At 42.9% G+C, this 12442-nt stretch overlaps 1 protein-coding gene across 6 annotated transcripts in view; it reads left to right on the top strand.

Moving 5' to 3' along the window:
* MET18 (ARM repeat superfamily protein) overlaps positions 1–12442 on the top strand; it is a 172247-nt gene that overhangs the window by 15685 nt on the left and 144120 nt on the right. The gene's annotated exons all lie outside the window — the stretch shown is intronic.

Here is a 12442-nt window from a genome sequence, read left to right on the forward strand (position 1 = left end):
CTCCCATCTCTATTTTTTAAATACTGCTTGTGTGTGTGTGTGTGTGGTGAATTGTGGAGCTCCTAATTGTTAGATTGGTTGACCACGAGTACACAAGTGTCTCTTACTTTCTCTATTCTCCCTCATCATTTTGCATATCACTGAATTTTTCAATGACTTTTTGGTCTAAATGGTGTAAGATCTATTTACCATGACTTGACATTGATGTTCTGAGGCTTTTTCTATGAGCTTGGAGGATTCTTGGTTTTTTTTATGCTGCTGCAGGTTCTTCACCCTTTGCTTCGATTATGTTTTGAGCCTCATGGATTCACTTTGCATCTTTTGTGCTCCTAGGTTTGTCTTTGGAGGATGATGGTTTTCACTATGCTTCATTGAGCTCTCTTGGTGGTCACTTGCTAGTGGCTTTGGTGGTCCCTTTTCTATGCTATCTAAATGAGATTGTATCATGCTTCTTCCATGGTGATCTTGTTGCCTGATTAATGATGGTGGTAGATGCAAAGGGGGTCGCCATGTACTTTAGTGGCTTGGGCAGTTTGGTTCAACTATTGGATGGATGGTTGGTCTAATCAACTCTTGATCCCTCGTACTGACTTTGATGGTGGTTCCGTGTTAGGGGGAGAAATTGAACTCTCCCATGGTATGGCTAGGCTCTTGGCGGGTATGCCTATTTGGCTTTTGGCATTCCTTGATCGTCTCTATTCTCCTTCAATGCATGACTTTGCATGGCCGAGGATATTCTTGTCCTATACTAGTGGAGTGACGCTCCTCATGTATCCTTGGGCAAAAGAGGGATAATTGTAAGGGTCAATATGTTAGTAGTCTAGTTAGCTCATGAGTGAGTTTGGGCATGTGTAGTAGTGGGCCCAGCATTTTAGTGTTATTTAGGCATTTTTTATTTGTCATTCTGATGGTGATTTGGGCATTTATTGCTAGTGGACCAGTATTAAATGCTGGCCAACCTGGTCACATTTATGACATTATTTTGTACTATATATTTGGGCTCCTCCATAGTTCATTCATTCATCACTTGCAGATTCCAATGCAGGCCTTGTTGGAGAGAGGAAGCTGGTGCTAGTGCCCACGCAGCTAGTGATTCACTGTTGTACATGACTGTCTTGTGGTTGGTATATGAATTCCATTTCTTAAGCATATGTCTCAGTTCTCCTTCACAGTGTTCTTGTGTTTTCTCTTTTCTCTCTCTCTCTTTTGTCTTGTTTTTAGCAATTTATTTCAATATCCCTCCATGCTTCCTTTGTTGCATCCACTTCTGACATGGTATCGGATTTCACAAACTACATTTGTGTTGCTGTCTACAGTTGATTATTGATCATCTGTGTCTGCTGCAGCTGGGAGACCAGCTTTTGGGACTTTTCAGCCTTCAAATTTCTGCATTTTGCTGCTGCAACAGGCTGATTGACTGCATCTAATACTATTGTTACTTGCATTTACCGATTTTCTGCATTATTTTAATGCTGGCAACAGCATTTAATGCTTGTTTGTCTGGGCGCTACATCATTTGCATTTGCAGCCTTTTGGGCTGCCAAATGCTGGGCAACAGGGTTTTCAGCCTCTGTTCGTCTTTGATTGGCTGATTCTTCCCGATTTCTGCAGATTTCGTGATCAGTTAGTCTCAACACTATGTGTAAACTCTTGATTGTGCAGTCTGTGTTGTGTTTGGCTGTACTGTTTCTCTCTCTCTCTCATCTTCTCTTCCTATCCTCTCTAGATGGCTCCTCCCTGATGTTCTACCAATGACAAACTTCATGATTTTGACTACCTAACATGGACTGCTATTATGAAAGCATGGTTTGTGTAGAAGCAGTTATGGTATGCTGTTTCTGGAGCTATTGAGCATCCTTAGCATCCCACTCCTCTTCCCGCTGATTTTGATGAGGACAACCATGAAGAAGTCGTGCTCACATGGGATTCCCATGATGCCGTACATATTCTGCTCTTCTTTGCTATATCTCTAAAGAGATTCTTCCGGCAGTCACTTCTTGTAGGACAACTTCAGCGATATTGGTGAAGCTTTAGATGTTGTACGAGGCTCGCTTGTCCATGCGTACAATTATCCTTTTTGGCTAGCTCCAGTAGATGAAGTTTGAGCCAATGGATACTACTGGTCATTCTTGCTTCGTGTTACATAGGTACGACATCAGCTTTGTGCTCTTCCAGAGGCTTATTTTGTGGGGATTGTGCTCTACAAGCTCCCTCTGGAATTCGATGGAGTTACCAATGCTTTGTGGATCTAGATGTCATTTACACACGTGACTTTGATACATATATCCTCGATTCTCCTTGAGCATGAGGCATCTTTGTCGTCATAGGGAAGGCTTCCTTCTTAGTATGGTGGCTCTAGTGAGACCTTTGCAACTTTAGAGAGGGATGGTAGGAAGATGCAGTTGAAGGCCCGGTGCTATTACTGTGGAAACAAGGAACATTTGCGCAAGGATTGTAAGGAGTTAGTGGCTTTACGGAAGAAGGAAAAGATGAAGCATAATACAGACTCCTTCACTAAGTCATTTGCCTTCTCTGACTTTGACTTGGATCATCCGGCCAAGGCCAAGGCCAAGGCGTGGAAGGAGTCTTTTTCTTCAGATCATGGAAAGGGCTTGGCAACCCCTCCTGTTGCTTTCTAGTACAAGTGATGTGGTCTTCTCTCAAGACTCTCCAATGCCACAGAGTGTGTGAGGGGATAGTGAGGTGGGGCATGTGAGCCTCATCTATACAGGTATATAGGTGCGCAGGTTCCAAAGAGGGACTTCCTTGACGCATCAACCAAAGTCAATCAAAGTATTGGCTTTGAAATCCTAGAGTTGCAATTGATGTCACGGGGGCGTGAAATTTTGAGATGCTCTAATCTTGTCGATGACATTTGATTAAGATATTAATCAAATGTGTAAGGTTGTTTAACACGTGATGCACATGGTAGTTATTTCATGGCAATAGGCCAAGAACCTTGAGACATCTGTTGGTGCCAAAAGCAAAAGTTGTAAAAATTTATTGTTGATAGGTACTAGGTGGTACTTGGTGTCAGATTTTGGCCTAAATAAATTTATTGGCTACTAATGTCTGTAGTGACATTAGAGACTAGGCATTAGTTAATTAATTAATGCCGGTCTAAGGGTCAATAACTGCTCAGGGATACTTGGAACACAAATTGGCCTAGCCAATTTAATTATTGGTTGGTGAAATTAATTTTTTGAGAACTAGAATAATTATTAAATTAATTTTTAAAATTAATATTTTAAAAATTATTTTAATAAGCTGGATAATGTTGAAAAATAGGATTAGAAGGCTGCTACTTGTTAAAACTTGCCCATGCAAGTGAAAAAAACGTTTTTAGGAGTTGTTGGAAGTCAATTCCAGCCATTGTGAGAGAGACGGAGGCTATTAGAGAGCAAGGAGAGGCTACTGATGTGAGTTGCAACCACCAAGGATTAGTCCTACAGCATGTGATAGAAGTTTGGAGCCCTCTAGGAGCAAGTGAGAGTAGCCCAAGGTCCTTTTGTTGCAGATGACATCATATAAGATGGGGCAACAGACTTTGTTGTGGTCCTAAGTTGAACATGACAGCTTCCATGACTGTTTGAGTAGGGCAACAGTAGCTTTTCAGCATTTCTCACGATGAAACTCTGAAATTTCTCTCTCTATAACATCCTCTCTCATCTCCTAGCCATCTCTAAAGTTATCTCAACATTTTTTAGTAGTTTAAGCCATTAGAAGAAGATATTTCAATCAATCTTTGCTATAAACTCTAATTTACAGTAGAAATTAGGGTTTTGATAGCCACTTGGGATGCGTACTCAGAATTGAAGGCCTAGGACTTGAATTGCAGTAGCTGAAATCGAGGAATTTTAGGGAGATTCAAGAGGCCGGTTGGCCAATATCAAATTTGGGATTGAATTTGTCTTTTAAGGAGTAGAGTGAAGGCCAATCCCCAAGCAAACCAAGGGGCACATTGGTTTGGAGGCTTTTTGGTTAGATTTGACAGCAAGAGGCACTTGGATTAGTGGAGGAGGTCAGAGGATCTTAGTCGTACTCTATCCATTTGCAATAAAAGTTTAAAGAAATACTGCAAGGGGTGCCGATTTTGGGACCAATATGCTGTCCAATGTCCAATATTATATAGTAAAGTATGTATTTCAGTTTTGTGAATTTGTTAATTGCTGTAATTAAGTGCTTAATCAAGTTATTTATTACCCTATTTGAGGAGGACGGCTAGTTTTCATTGACTTCTAGATTCATGATGGGTTGTTACTTGATAGAGAGCAAGATTGGCTCCTAGTCTGAGCTCACATGAGGGGACACTTTGGTAGTCCGGGCCAAAGGTGGGCAATCAATGTTCACGTATGCTTAAAGGCATTTTTGATAGGATGGTCATGTATGCTGCTGCGAGGCATTGTTGATAGACACAAAGAGTTGCTATGATTCTTCTCTATTTTTAGTACAATCCACATTGATAATCAGGTTCTCTTTGAGGCACCTTGGTGGTGGCCTGATCACCCATTGCTTGGGTATCTATAGTTCTATTTTGGTAGTCTTTGTTGTATGGCCGATGATGAGTCATTCTCATTGTATCACTGTCTTGTATTAGATCACCCATGATCTTAGAGAGGGTGTTAGTAGTCTAGTTAGCTTGTGAGCGAGTCTGGGCATGTGTAGTAGTGGGCTTGACATTCTAGTGTTATTTATGTATTTTTTATTTGTTATTTTGATGGTGATTTAGGCATTTATTACTGGCTGACCTAGTCACGTTTATGGCATTATTTTGTGCTATATATTTGGGCTCCTCCTCCATAGTTCATTCATTCATCACTCATAGATTCGAGTGCAAGCCTTGTTGGAGAGAGGGAGCCGATGCGAGTGCCCATGCAGCTAGTGACTTTCTATTGGATGGGACTGTCTCATGTTTGGTATATGGATTTCATTTCTCAAGCATATCTTTGAGTTCTTTTTTGTAGTGTTCTTGTGTTTTCTCTTTTCTCTCTCTTCTGTCTTGTGTTTGGTAGTTTATTTCAACATCCTTCTATGCTTCCATTGTTGCATCCATCTTTGAAACAATAGTCTAACATGTTGATGCTTGCTATATATTCATATGATACGGTGTGTCTTGTAGGAATACGGTGGATCTTGAGGGAGGCTTTCTACATGCATTGGTATAGTTTGGTAATTCAAATTCGGGAGTAGATTTGACTTTTAAATCCATGATGGGAGGCTTGGACAAGTGGTGTTTTGCTCCTAGTTCATTCTGATATTAGGAGACACTTTGGGGTTTTGGTTGAAGGCAGGAAATCCATGGTCTTGATGTGCTTTTGTAGGTCAAGTGTTTCCACTTTCTATGATTGGAGTTTGAGTGTAAGTATGATCGACATCGGTTTCGCTCTTCTTCTTTAGCTGTATTCTAGATTGGGAGTTGCAATTCAAAGCTGGAGTCTTGGAGTATTTGTAATGGTGCATTTGGAAACTTTGAGCGTCTTCTTTGAGCATCACTTGTCATTGTTGTATGTACTCTGGTAGTGTAGGTTCTGTGGCAGATTCTTTTTGTGGTGTGGGACATAGTGATGGTTCCTATTAGAGCTGGTTAGTTGGTCGTTCCTCGAATAGGCAGCAGGTATAGGAGGTCTTCCTTGGCAGCGATCGGTGCAGGAGTGCCATGCGGCAGCTGACATGGTACAGTCAGCTAGTTGCAGTAGTCGGACAGTAGTCAACTGCATTTAATGCCGCCGACCTACATTATTTTTTGCATTTTTCCTGGCCTATTTATAGGCCTTGATTTTAGTCTTCTATAGTTGGTTTTTACAGATTTCAGGTTGTAGACCGTGGAGATTGCTCTTGAGGCTGATGGAGACTAAGATGTTTGAGGTGTAGACATACGCAGATATTCTCTTTGCACCGTGTATATTTTTGCATCCTTATACATCACTCTTTGCTGTAGATTTTTTGCGATTCACTCTCTTCTCTCTCTTCTCTCTCTCTTCTCTCTCTCTTCTCTCTCTGTTTACTCTATCTTGGTCATTTGCTTCTGCATTGCTTCACTTTGACATGGTATCAGAGCATTGATGGACCGTGGATCCATTTGAAGAGGAGATTCCAGCATGACAAAAGGTTGCGTTTTCAGCGTTCACATGCAAGCAGGAGGGCTATGCATCAAAACAAGGTTGAGGTGAATGTGGGCGTATGAGAAAGGAGATTTGCTGAAGTTGCTATTGTTTTTTTGCTGTTAGAGAAGGAAGAAGGCTGTGTTTTGGGCCTTCAAGTGTAGATTTTACCTTTTCATTGCCTCTGGCGGGTGAAGGAGGAGCGGGACGAGCAACCAAGAGTCCCAACAGGCCGTATTTTCATAGTTAGAGAGGATTGCTCTTTGTGTTTTGTGTAGGCATTGTAGGTCAAGATGTCTTTTGAGGCCGAGATTGAGTTTCAGTCGATCATGGACAGGAAGGTGCTTGTCTTACCGGCTCTTCCATCAGATCAAAAGCTCGATGGCGAGAATTATCACTTTGGCGGGTCATGATGCTTGCCGTTCTAGAGTCCTATGATTTGGTGGAGCTAGTTATGGGAGGCTATTCATTGTCCTTCTTCATGAGACGAGTTCCGACTTTCTTTTAGTGATAAGGTGGGGTTGGCAAAGGTTTAGGCACATTGGGATAAACTCAATGCTCACATTTGCTCGTTTTTATTTCTCTCTTGTACTACAATTGTTCTCTCTCATATTGAGCATTTGACGGTGGCTCGGGAGAAATGGTTGGAGCTTGATTAGATGTACAATCGGATGATTTTCATGAAGCGAGTTTCTTTGGAAGTGCAAATGCAGACCCTGAGTGTCAACAAGTCATCTTCTATGTGGGAGCAGATCAATAAGCTGAGCCAGCTTTAGATGCAGGTTCAAAACGTAGGGAAGATGATTACTTCTGAAGACATGACAATAACTCTTCTTTCACAATTACTGCCTTGTTTTAGTGGTTTTTATTCTGCCTTGATTGCCTCAGGGCGGTTTGAGACACTTCGGTGGGAAGAGTTGGTTCTTATGGTCTTTGACCAAGAGGAGCAATTGAAAGGTACCAATGCTTTGAAATCTGAGGCCTTGGGAAGGACCAAAAGAAGAGAAAAGAGAATAAATTTAGGAAGGACAAAGAAAAAGAGTCTACTTGTTATATTTGTGGCAAAATAGGTCATTGGAAGAAGGATTGCCTTGATAAGGAGTAGAAGGAGAAGGAGAATAATGAGAAATCTTCAAAGGATTCCAGTGTGGTGGCTGCTTTCTCATTAGCTGCTTTCCTCCACTTGGAGGTGGTTGAGGATTCGACCTTGATGGCTTCTGATGTTGCATTGACGGCCCCATACACTAGGGAGTGGATTGTTGACAGTGGTGCCTCGGCACATGACTCCTTCAACAGGTGTTGCTCATTTGTGGTCTTCGTATGGCGAGATTCTCATTGGCGACAGTTCTTCTATTCCTATATAGGGCCAGGGAAACATGCACCTTATTCTAGATGGCCGTGGTGGTGCTTATGCATCCGAAGTATTTTATGTGCCAGCCTTGGGGTACCATCTACTTTCGGTGCACAAGATTTGTGCCCTCGGCCGTTTGGTCGAATTTGACGAGGATTCTTTTCGGATTCTTAATCGTGGATCAAGATAGATTCTTTCTTCAAGTTGTGAGGAGAATGGAGTCTACGAGTTGCGGTTTTCTTCTGCCTTGACTTCTCTTCTTCTTACCTTCCAAACTCAGTCCGAGCTTTGGCATGCTTAGTTTTGCCACCTCAATTATGATTACCTTCGGAAGGAGTCAAAGGGACAGCTTGTTCGAGGTTTGCCAGATATTGTGGTGAGTTAGCAGCCTTGTGTATCTTGCATCCGTGGGAAGTAGACTCGTGATGTTGTTTTCAATAAGGCTTCGAGGTGGTCTTCCACACTCTTGGAGCTTGTTTCTATCGATCTTTGTGGACCGATGAGGACAGAGTCCCTTTGAGGGAGCTTGTATTTGATGCTAATTCTGGATGATTACAGTAGGATGACATGGGCTTATTTCTTGAAGCTGAAGTCGGAGGCTTTCTCCAACTTTAAGGATTGGTTGCTCTTTGAGGAGAACTGATTGGGCTGGAAGTTGAAGACCTTACAATTGGATAAGGGTAGATAATTTGTTTCTAATGAGTTTACTCGTTTTTGTGCAGATCATGGTATTGACTAGGTGTTTGTCAATACAAACACCCCTTAGGAGAATGGCATCTTGGAGCGGAAGAATTGCAGTGTGATCGAGATGGCCTGTACCATGATGGAGCATCGTCAGACACCTCAGTGTCTATGGGTTGAGGCTATGGCTACCACAGTTTACATCCTTAATCGTTTCCCTACTTCCGTTGTTGTTGGTATGACTCCATATGAGGCGTACTTTGGGTCTAAGCTAGATGTTTCTTATTTCAGGGTGTTTGGGTGTGATGCCTATGTTCACATCCCGAAGACACAACGTGACAAATTAGAAATAACTTCTAAAAGACAAGTGTTTGTGGGCTATAGCTCGCAGTCTCAAGGCTATCGATCATATGATCCTGTTAACCGGGATGTCTACACAAGCCGTGATGTTCGGTTCATGGAAGTTCCAACCTCTGAGGGGGGTGAGGAACACACTATTCTTGGAGATCTCGGTGATATTTGGGCCTCGGCGACTGTTCCTTTGGAGCCTTGTCTCTCGAGGACTCTTCTTTGGATGAGGAGCTCAGTTCTCAGCCATTGGATTCACCGATTGCTTCCTTGCCGTTGATGGACCTTCCAGAAACATCAGCAGATGGAGAGCGATGAGGTGAGATCCAGCTTCCTCCTCATTGGGCTTGTGACACTCTTGGTGGTGTAGGGATTTAGGGGGTCCTTGAGGAGTGGCAGCTGCAAGATGGTCCGTGACATTCTCGGAGGAACCAAGCACACCACACCGAGCTTGTTTATACTAATTATTGTTTGATGACTCATGTAATGCAAGATCGGGAGTCCACTTCCGTAAAGGAAGCTTTACAACATGATCATTGGCGGAAAGTGATGGAGCAGGAGTTGGAGTTGATTGAGAGGAATGGCACTTGGTTTCTCATGCTGAAGCCTCCTCATAAGAATATCATTGGAGTCAAATGGGTCTTCAAGACCAAGTATTGCAGTGATGGCACATTGGACAAGCACAAGGCCTGCCTTATTGCTAAAGGTTTTGCCCAACGCCCATGCATTGATTTCCATGATACTTTTGCTCCTATAGCTCGGATGGCCACCATTTACATAGTTCTTGCCTTGACTAGCCATAGGAGATAGCTAGTCTATCAGTTGGATGTGAAGTTTGCCTTTTTGAATGGGGAGTTGAAGGAGGAGATCTATGTTGAGTAGCCTCTAGGCTTCGGTTCTTCTGATGGTAAGGTGTACAGGTTGCGGAAGGCCCTCTATGGCCTTGAGCAGACTCCTTGTGCTTGGAATGAGAAGATTGACTCGTTCCTCCAGGAGAAATTAGGGTATCGACATTCCAAAGCTGATCCCTAGTTGTACGTACACACCTTAACTGGAGGTTGTATGTTGTTTGTCCTTTATGTGGACTACTTGATTGTAACAGGTGACCATACTCGAACAGTCGAGCAGACGAAGGCAACACTTCATGAGAAGTTTGAGATGACAGACATGGGACTTCTTCACTTCTTTCCAAGTCATGAGATCTATTAGACTTCGAGGGGGATCTTTATTTCCCAGTAGCGGTATGTACAGGAGTTATTGGCTACGTGTGAGATGGAGGGATGCAAGTCTCTTACAACTCCTATGGAACCGAGTTGGAAGGTTACAACTCATTCCGATTCTCCTTTGGCGGATGCTACCCGATATAGGCAGTTGGTTGGCTCCTTGATCTAGCTTATTAATACCCGTGTTGATTTATGTTATGCTGTCAGTGTTTTGGCCAGGTTCATGAGTGAACCCAAGATGGTGCAGTGGCAGGCTACTCAGAGGATTTTGCGGTTTCTATGTTGGGACTCTTGATCCTGGGATCTATTATCTTGTTGGTATAGGTGCTATGGACTTGGTACTTACAGGTTGGAGTGATTCAAATTGGGCTGGTGATGTAGATTATTGGAGGTCCACGACAGGTTATTGTTTTACCTTGGGTGCTGGTGTTGTTTCTTGGAGCAAGAAGAAGCAACCTATGGTTGCCCTCTCTTCGACTGAGGCAGAGTACCGTGTAGCGTCTTCTACTACATGTGAGATAGTATGGCTTCACAGGCTTCTAGAGGAGCTTGGCTGCCTGCCGACAGGTCCTACTGTTCTACAGATTAATTAAATGGTTGGAAATTGCTGAAAATGGATTAAGAAAGCTGCCACTTGGCAAAACTTTCCCATGCAAGTGGGAGAAAGGCTAAATAGGGCTGAAGGGAGAGGGAAATTCCATTTTTTTCATTTTGGAGCTGTTGGAAAGAGGTGTTGGATTGTGGCTGCCAGCTTGTGGGGCCATTTCCCAGCCATTGGAGACCATTTTGGTGATGGAGATTGCATATTCTTGACCTTGGGAAGCTAGCAATTGTGCTGATGCAGTTTCTTCTGAAGATCACAATCTCTGATGCTCCTATTGTTGTTGGTGCATCCGTTTGGGGCTGGTACAGCAGGGTAACAGTTGATTTTGATCAGTTCTTCGTGACAAATCTCAGAATTTTCTCTCTCTACAGCATTTTCTCATCTCCTTCAGCCTATGCTCAGCCATTCTTAGCAATTCTCAGCCATTTTTGGTGGGCTGATCTGTAATTTCTGCAGTAAATCCTAATTTACAGCAGAAATTAGGGTTTAGCAGTCACCTTGGGATCCTTGCCAGAGATTGAAGGCTCAAGGGACTGAAATCAGCAGCTGATAATTGAAGATTATCAAGGGATTTAAGGAGCCAACCCATCCCAAATTGATTTGGGGCAGCATTTGGCCAGCCAAGGGTCAAATTGGAGAAGAAGTCCTGGGTGACTCAAGGGGCAAATGACCCAAAAGGCTTGCTGGTCATTTATGATAGCAAGAGTAATTGGTTAGTAGGAGGAGATTGAAGAATCTCAAGTTGTACTCCTTCCAATTGAATGAAAGCTAAAGAAATACCGCAAGGGGCGCCAGTTTTGGGGCCAACAGGGAGTCTATTGTCCAAGAATGTTATGGTAAAGTGTGAATTTCATTTTATGTGCATTTATTTATTGCTGTAATTAACTCTTAAATCAGGTTATCACCACCCATTCCAAGAAGGAAGGCTGGTTTCAGTCTTGGTCATTTGCTTCTGCATTGCTTCACTCTGACAGTTCCTAGGGGCTCATTGTTTCCCATCATTATATATTTTATTGCATTAACCACCCATTTTTTGAGAGAGGGTGTTAGTGGGTGCCTTTATGGGCAGAAGTACAACATATTTAAGGCTAGCTTATTTGTCTTGGGTCTCACCCTAGAGTCTATATATATGTCAAATCACATGTACCTGGAGAGAGTGACCCTAGAGGTATTGTTAGTCACCACACATGCCATTCACTTGTGTGTTTGTATAGTGTATCTCTCGTGTTTTGTTATGGATTTCATTGCCACTCACTCATTGATTGAATTCTTCAATCTTGTGTTCTCTTATTCAATTTTTATTCTTCTCAATCAAGCCGGTCTTCTTTGGGCAAAGAAGGGAGTATGGGCACTTGTATAGAGGGTGCCATGGAAGGCATATGAAGACCAGCAGAACGAGCCTTCTATGAAACATGGAGAGAACGGGGAGTAGAGGGATCTTGTATAAATGGGCTAGGTGACCTTTGGTCGTCGCGTGAACTAGCACGAAAGTCTCTCCGTCTCTCAGAGGAAGGAATAGAGACCTCATCCTTTGAGTTAGCAAAGAACCAGTGATAAGACATCTTCGTATATATCTACAAAACACCCACAAAAATCTGCGTTTGATGTGACAACAGTGATGAAACAGGAGGACGTCAGCTACAAGTGGTGTAGATGCTTTGTCGAATAGTGGAATCACTGTCGCCCAATGTAGCAACCTTGTGGTTGCAGAGGGAAATGACTGTGATGTTGACGATTGGTCCACAGAAGATGACGACTTGAGCAGAGGAGCAAATGCCAAGTAAAAGGGACAGTTGCCTTGATGTAGATGTTGATAGAGCCCTAGATGGTGACGACTGCCACCTTGGTGTTGCCGCTAAGCCTCAGAACGAGGTTGCCAAGTTGTGTATGAAACCGCCTTGCCTCTAGAGAGGGTTGCCTTTGCACGCAAACGGTGTGGATGCAAAAAAACGCAGGTGATTTTGGTTGCGTTTTGGGCAGCCTTGGTGGTCTCCGCAAGAAGTTAGCTTTGTGTTGCCCTTAGGCAATGATACCATGCTTTGATACCATGTGAGAGTGCTCAACGGAAGAAGGAACTCAAACATAGAGAAAGAGAGACAATCTGCAAGAGAAGAAGAAAAGAAACTTGCACTCA

Source organism: Lygodium microphyllum, chromosome 11 (genome assembly GCF_053477565.2).
Source record: "Lygodium microphyllum isolate KBCC chromosome 11, Lygodium_microphyllum_v1.1.10, whole genome shotgun sequence".
Lineage (NCBI taxonomy): Eukaryota > Viridiplantae > Streptophyta > Polypodiopsida > Schizaeales > Lygodiaceae > Lygodium > Lygodium microphyllum.